This window comes from Erinaceus europaeus, chromosome 13 (assembly GCF_950295315.1).
Source record: "Erinaceus europaeus chromosome 13, mEriEur2.1, whole genome shotgun sequence".
Lineage (NCBI taxonomy): Eukaryota > Metazoa > Chordata > Mammalia > Eulipotyphla > Erinaceidae > Erinaceus > Erinaceus europaeus.
The window spans coordinates 42,040,840-42,048,959 of NC_080174.1; the positions used below are offsets into that span (position 1 = coordinate 42,040,840).

Genomic DNA, 8,120 nt, shown 5'->3' on the forward strand with positions numbered 1-8,120 from the left:
TCGATTTGATCTGATCTGGGGTCCATAATTAGCTTAGGAGCCTGTGTGACCTCTGCATCCCTGTAGATCTGAGCTCCCATTCTGTGGTCATGAGTAGGAACATTCCATGCTGCCCCAGTATTGACCCACCTTCCTCAGGTGTAGCATAGGGTATGTTGTCCATCCTCCCTTCAGAGGATGGAACATTCTCTACCATTGTTGATCCAAGTTGAAGGCAAGGTCCTATGGGGGCCCACAAAGGGGTCTGTTTTGTTGTTACTGATAGAAATGACCAGTAACAATGGAGAGAGGGATTTATTCGAGTTCTAGGCCCATTAAGTCTCTTTGGGAATCTCAGGATTCCTCGATTAGGGCCCCAGACCTTGATCCCTTTTAAGAGTGGTGTGTGTTTTAAGAGTGGTGTGTGTGTTTAAGAGTTCTGGATTATTGTGGTGCCAGGATTGAACCTGGGACCCTTGAGTCTCAGGAACAGATAGGGAGAGGGGAAGAGGGGTAAAAAGGGAAGAAAAAGGGGGAAGGGGAATGAGGGGGGAGGGAGAGGGAACACGAGAGCATCACTCTGGCACATGTGATGCCAAGGATTGAACTCAGGACCTCATGCTTTAGAGTCCAAGGATTTATCCACCATACTTCCTCCCGGGCTGCAGGCACACACACACACACACACACACACACACACACACACACACACACACATACATATATGAAGACATCAATAACAACAACAATAATAACTACAACAATGAAAAACAACAAGGGCAACAAAAGGGAAAATAAATAAATATAAAAAAATTAAAAAAGAGAAAAAAACTACACCTAGGCATGGTGTTCAGATAAACTGTTTCCTGCATGGTTTGTCTTCTCAGTCACGGTCCATGGGACTCTGAGAAGCTATAGGAATATGCAGGTGCGGACTCGGGCCTGACTTCATCTCTGACGCTGTGGAAAGGGACTGTACATCACTGAGCAGAGCCCTGCGCTCCTGCCATTACCTGGACAGAGCCTGGGAGAGCGACCCCAGGGTATTTATGTCGGTTGTGATGTCTTTTCTAAATTTGTTATGGTTATTTAAGTAGAATTGATGTACCATGAACCTGAATGACTTCAATATACTTTGTGTGTGTGTGTGTGTGTGTGTGTGCGTGTGTTGGATCTTCATACCTCCAGGCCTACTTTTTTAAAAATTATTTATTTATTAATGAGGAAGATAGGAGGAGAGAGAAAGAACCAGACATCACTCTTGCACATGTACTGCAGGGGATTGAACTCAGGACTTCATGCTTGAGAGTCCAAAGCTTTATTGCTGCTCCATCTCCCAGACCACAGGTCTACTTTTTTAAAAATAATTTTGCATTAGTGATTTAATGATTGACAAGATTGTGATATAAGAGGGGTACAATTCCATACAATTCCCACCACCAGAGTTCCATAACCCCACCCCTCCATTGGAAATTTCTCTATCCTTTATCTCTCTGGGAGTATGGACCAAAGATCTTTATGGGGTGCAGAAGGTCAGGCATACTTTTTTCTTTTTAAAATGATTTTTTTTTATAAATTAAGTTTTTATTTATTTTCTTTTTTGTTGCCCTTGTTGTGGTTATTAATGTCGTTGTTGTTGGATAGGACAGAGAGAAATGGAGAGAGGAGGGGGAGACAGAGAGGAGGAGAGAAAGACAGACACCTGCAGACCTGCTTCACCGCTTGTGAAGCGACTCCCCTGCAGGTGGGGAGCCAGGGGCTCGAACTGGGATCCTTACGCAGGTCCTGGCGATTTGCGCCACGTGCGCTTAACCCGCTGCGCCACCGCCCTACTCCCAGGCATACTTTTTTCAAGGAGAGTGAGATGATGATATAGAGAGAGCTACACCACATCATTGCTTATCCCGGGATGCATTGGATCGACCTTCCCGTGGTGCATCTCGTGAGTACCCATTCATTGGGGAAACTGACGATCCTTCCTAGCCGAGGCAAACGCTAGAAGAAGAAGAATTGCTTATCCTGTTGTAGCAGTATTCCCATGTGGGCTTGAACCAAGGTTCCACACAGGGCAAAGCAGGAGAGCTAGCTTTGAATGACTTCTTCTTCTCCTTCTCCTTCTTCTTTTTAAAGAATTGATTTATTTATTCATGAGAAAGATAGGAGGAGAAAAAGAACCAGACATCACTCTGGTACATGTGCTACCAGGGATCGAACTCAGGATCTCATGTTTGAGAATCCAATGCTTTATCCACTGTGCCACTTCCCGGACCACTTGAATGACTTCACTATGTTTGTTTTTTAAAAATTTATTTATTTTAGAAGCATCCAATAGCATAGCTATATACAAGATACTGGATACTGTACAGCAAACCCTAACAAAAGGACTTTTCAAAGTTAACCCAATTACCAAATAATGTGGTGATAACATTAACTATCGATTGTCTTTTTGATCCCTAAGACAGCAGGAACCTCACATCTCCACTATAGAGCCCCTACTTCCCCCAGTCCTGGAACCCTTGGATAGGGCCCACTTTCCCGTATGCCTCTCCCAATCCATACCAAATAATATTGCATCCGCCGATCACAACCTAACCAACACAACGATTGCCACCTCAACATGCTTCACCTCAGACTGTGTCCAGAGACTTCACGTGTGGAATGACAACCCTTCAGCTTCATTACTCGGGTGAGACCTTTCCTTTTATAGTACACTCTAATTTCATCTCAGGTGGTTCACTTTCTAACAAAGTCCCAAAACCTAGATATACACCAGTTTCTGTGAGAGAGAGCTTATGTTCACACGTATCCATAAACTACTGCAAAATATATACCTGAAAGCAGAAGTACACTAGAGTTTGCAGTGAGTACCTCCCTAACACTTCCTCTCCACTATTCCAAGCTTTGGGCCCATGATTGCTCAACAATTTGTTTGGCTTCATATGTTAACTCTCTTTTCAATCACCAGGTTCCAGATGCCACCAGGATGCTGGCCAGGCTTCCCTGGATTGAAGATCCCACCAATGTGTCCTGGAGCTCCGCTTCCCCAGAGACACACCCTACTAGGGAAAGAGAGAGACAGGCTGGGAGTATGGACTGACCAGTCAACGCCCATGTTCAGCGGGGAAGCAATTACAGAAGCCAGACCTTCTACCTTCTGCAACCCTCAATGACCCTGGGTCCATGCTCCCAGAGGGATAGAGAATGGGAAAGCTATCAGGGGAGGGGGTGGATTATGGAGATTGGGTGGTGGGAATTGTGTGGAGTTATACCCTTCCTACCTTATGGTTTTGTTAATTAATCCTTTCTTAAATAAAATAAAATAAAATAAAATATTTATTTATTTATTCACTTCCAGGGTTATTGCTGGGACTCAGTACCTGCACTATGAATCCATTGCTGCTAGAGGCTATTTTCCCCATTTTTGTTGCCCTTGTTGTTGTTATTATGGCTGTTGTTATTGCTGTTGTTGTTGGATAGAACAGAGAGAAATCAAGACAGGAGGGGAAGACAGAGAGGGGGAGCGAAAGACACCTGCAGACCCTGCTTGACTGTTTGTGAAGCGACCTCCACTGCAGGTGGGGAGCCAGGGACTCGAACCCGGATTCTTAACGCCAGTCCCTGATTCACGCGGGCCATGTGTGCTTAACCTGCTGCACTACCATCTGGCCCCCTCTATGTGTGTTTTTAAAAACTATTCATGTTATAGAAAACCAGAGCATCAGGGGCCAGGCAGTAGCTCAGCAGGCTAAGCACAGGTGGCTCAAAGCACAAGGACCTGTGTAAGGATCCCGTTTCAAGCCTCCGGCTCCCACCTGCAGGGTGTCGATTGATAAGGGGTGAAGCAGGTCTGCAGGTGTCTATCTTTCTCTCCACCTCTCTGTCTCCCCTTCCTCTCTCAATTTCTCTCTGTCCTATCCAACAACAATGACAGCAATAATAACAACAACGATAAACAACAAGGGCAACAGAAGGGAAAAAGAGCCTCCAGGAACAGTGGATTCATAGTGCAGGTACTGAGGCCCAGCAATAATCCTAGATGCAAAAAGAAAAGAAAATGAAAAGAAAAAAGAAAACCAGAGCATCACTCCGGAACACGTGATGCCAAGGATTGAATTCAGGACCTCAAACCTGAGATTCTAACACCTCATCCACTGTGCTCCCTCCCAGGCAACTTTTTTTTTTTTTTCTTGGCAGGGATTTAGCTGTTCCTGGCATGTGCTTGTGGGAGACAGAGAGAGAGAGAGAGAGAGAGAGAGAGAAAAAACAGCACAGCACAGCACAGCACTGAAGTTTCCTTCATTATGGTTGGCGCTGGGCTCAAAGTTGGGTTGCACACATGGCAAAACAGTGTACTATTCAAGTGAGCAAGTTCACCTGCTTCTGGCATACTCTTCCTCCTCTCCTTTCTTTTCCTCCTCTCTCTCTCTCTTTCTCTCCCTCTCTCTTCCCTTCCCTTCTTCTCCCTTCCCCTTCTCTCCTCTTTTCTTTCCACTACCAGGGTCATGACTGGGGCTTCTTCAGGTCAACACTACAAATCCACTGCTCCTGGTGGCCATTTTTTCTTAAATTTTTATTTGACAGGTCATATGTCTTTTTTTTTTTTTTTTTTTTTTTTGCCAGCAGGTTTATTGTTGTGGCTTAATGCCTGCATGACTTCGGGATGGCCACCAGCTGGGCCTCTTCCCTACCTCTATTCCTTTCCCCACTCCCTTCTTCCCTTCTTTCCCCATAGAGGATCCTTACACAGATAACATGTGAGTTCCACAAAGTGAGCTATCTCCTGGCCCCCACAATACTTTTAAATCTACTTATTTGTACCCCTTCCCCAAGTTCTAGTAGATCATGGATACTACCTTTGTTTCAGAAGTCAGTGAGATGAAACCCAACACAGGAATTTTTTAAAAAAGATTTTATTTATGAGAAAGATAGTAGGAGAGAGAAAGAACCAGACATCACTCTGGCACATGTGCTGCCCGGGATCAAACTTGGGACCTCATGCTTGAGAGTCCAAAGCTTTATCTCACACACACACACACACACACACACACACACACACACACACACACACACACACAGCTTTATCACTGTGCCACCTCCCGGACCACCCAGCATAGGAATTTTTAAAAATATTTTTATTTATGTATTATTAGCTAGAGACAGAGAGAAATTGAGAGGAAAGGGAGTGAGCAAGGGAAAGAGAAAGAGAGACACCTGTAGCCCTGCTTCACCACTCGTGAAGCTTTCCTCCTGAAGGTGGAGACCAGGGGCTTGAACCTGGTTCTATACACACTGTAATGTATGCACTTACCAGGTGCACCACCAACTGACCCCCCAACACAGGAATTTGAAGAAAAATATGGGGACTGGGTGGTGGCACACCCAGTTATGCGCACATATTACCAAGCAATGACCTGGTTTGAGCCCCTGCTCCCCACCTGCAGGAGGGTCTTCTTCACAAGCGGTGAAGCAGGTCTGCAGGTGTTTATCTTTCTCTCCCTCTATCTCCCCATCCTCTCTCAATTTCTCTCTGTCCTATCTAATAAAAATTAGAAAGGACTGCTTAACTCTGGCTTATGTTGGTGTGGGAGACTGAACCCGAGACTTCGAAACCTTGGGCATGAGACTCTTTTTATATAACCATTATGCTATCTCCCCTGCCCCCCTAAAAAATTTATTTTTAAAATATACATTTACGGGGGTCGGGCGGTGGCGCAGTGGGTTAAGCGCATGTGGCGCAAAGCGCAGGGACCGGCGTAAGGATCCCAGTTCCAGGGCCCGGCTCCCCACCTGCAGGGGAGTCGCTTCACAGGCGGTGAAGCAGGTCTGCAGGTGTCTATCTTTCTCTCCCCTTCTCTGTCTTCCCCTCCTCTCTCCATTTCTCTCTGTCCTATCCAACAACGAATTGCGTCAACAAGGGCAATAATAATAACCACAACGAAGCTACAACAAGGGCAACAAAAGGGGGAAAAAAATGGCCTCCAGGAGCGGTGGATTCATGGTGCAGGCACCGAGCCCAGCAATAACCCTGGGGGAGGGAAAAAATATATATATATATACATTTACTTATTAATAGAGACAGAGAGAAATTGAGAGGAGAGGGGAGATAGAGAGGGAAAGACACACTTGCAGCCCCACTTCACGGCTTCGTGAAGCTTCCCCCCTACAGGTAAGGACCCGGGGCTTGAACCCGAGTCCTTGGTCATGATAACATGTGCACTCAGCCTGACCCCCTAAAATACTTAAAAAAATACTTTATATACTTATTGGATAGAGACAGAGAAAATACTAAGAGGGAAGGGGGAGATTGAGAGGGAGAGATGCACATAGCATTGCTTTATCCCTCTGAACTTTCCCTCTGTAGGTGGGAGCCTGGGGCTTGAACCCAGGTCTTTGAGCACTGTAATGAGTATGTTTAACCAGGTGTTAACCACCACCCAGCCCCCTGATTTTTTTTTTCTTCTTCTTGCCTCCAGGGTTATTGCTGGGACTCTGTGCCTGCACTACAAATTCACTTTTCCTGGAGGCTATTTTCTCCCTTTTGTTGTCCTTGTTGTTTATCGTTATTGTTATTATTATTATTGTTATTGCTGTCATTGTGGATAGGACAGAGAGAAACTGAGAGAGGAGGGGAAGACAGAGAGGTGGAGAGAAAGACAGATACCTGGAGACTTGCTTCACCACCTATGAAGCAACTCCCTTGCAGGTGAGGAGCCGGGGACTGGAACCGGGATCCTTACACCAGTCCTTATGCTTTGTGCCATGTGAGCTTAACGTGCTGTGCTACCTGCCCAGCCCCCGATTTTTATTTTATTATTTATTTATTTATTTATTTATTTTTTTAAACTGTAAGTCAACTGTAGATTTCATCCATTCCCTTGGTGCTACCTTATTGTACCAGATCACAATAAATGTTCTTAGTCACCCCCCTCTCTACCACACACACATATATACACACTTTGTGGACCCCTCTGGAGGCCAAAAAGTAGGCTTCATTTATCTGTATGTCAGCAGTTCTCAAGGTCTAGAACAAAGTCCGACCAGAAGATGGGAGATTTCTTTCTCCTTTTCTTTTCTTTTCTTTTTTTCTTTCTTTCTTTTTTTTTTTTTTTTAAAGATTTTACTTATTTATGAGAAAGATAGGAGGAGAGAGAAAGAACCAGACATCACTCTGGCACATGTTTAGCTGGGGATCGAACTCGTGACCTCATGCTTGAGAGTCCAAAGTTTTACCACTGCACCATCTCCCGGGCCATTATTATTATTATTATTGGCCTCCAAGGTTATTGCCGGGGCTCAGTGCCTGCACCACGAGTCCACTGCTCCTGGAGACCATTTTTTCCCCTTTTGTTGCCCTTGTTTTATCATTGTTTTGGTTATTATTATTATTGCTGTTCTTGCTGTCGTTGGATAGGACAGAGAGAAATGGAGAGAGGAGGGGAAGACAGAGAGGGGGAGAGAAAGACATCTGCAGACCTGCTTCACCACCTGTGAAGTGACTCCCCTGCAGGTGGGGAGCTGGAGGCTCGAACCGGGATCCTTCTGCCGGTCCTTGTGCTTTGTGCCACGTGCGCTTAACCCGCTGCGCTACCGCCCGACTCCCCACTAATTATATTTTTAATCAGAGCACTGTTCAGCTCTGGCTTATGGCGATGTGGGGGAACTGAACTGAGAACTCAGAGCTTTCAGGCATGAAAGCCACATGCACAACCATTATGCTGTCTCCCCAGCCCCTTTAAATTTTTAAAAAAGTATTTCAGGAGGCTGAGCAGTGGTGCACTGATTAAAATAAGTAAATGAAAAATAATATCAAGACAAAAGAAGATTAAAATGGGCATGGAGGTGTTGGTAAAACAGCTTATTTGGACAGTATGTGAATCCAGGTTCAAGCCTGAACCCCAGAGCACTGAAGGGAGCTTCCTGCCGTGGGCTCTTTCTCTCTTTCTCCTCCCCTTCTATCTCTAAAACAAACAAACAAATCACAGAGGCCTGTTCAGTCCGGGGCCCCGGAATTGTATGCCTATAGAGCTACTGCAGGTTCAGTTTATAGTGACCAGGTATAATGCCTGTGCTTTTAAGTCTCCTTTCTGCACCTCAATGGCCTCACCGAAGGCGTGGAAGAGGTGAGTAAGAACACTTTGAGC

At 45.3% G+C, this 8,120-nt stretch overlaps 1 non-coding gene across 1 annotated transcript; it reads right to left on the reverse strand.

The window, feature by feature from the left end:
- Positions 1–836: 836 nt before the first annotated feature.
- LOC132532528 (small nucleolar RNA SNORA73 family) lies at positions 837–1,035 on the reverse strand. Its single transcript, XR_009544476.1, has one exon. It is a non-coding gene; the product is annotated as a small nucleolar RNA SNORA73 family (small nucleolar RNA).
- Positions 1,036–8,120: the final 7,085 nt, after the last annotated feature.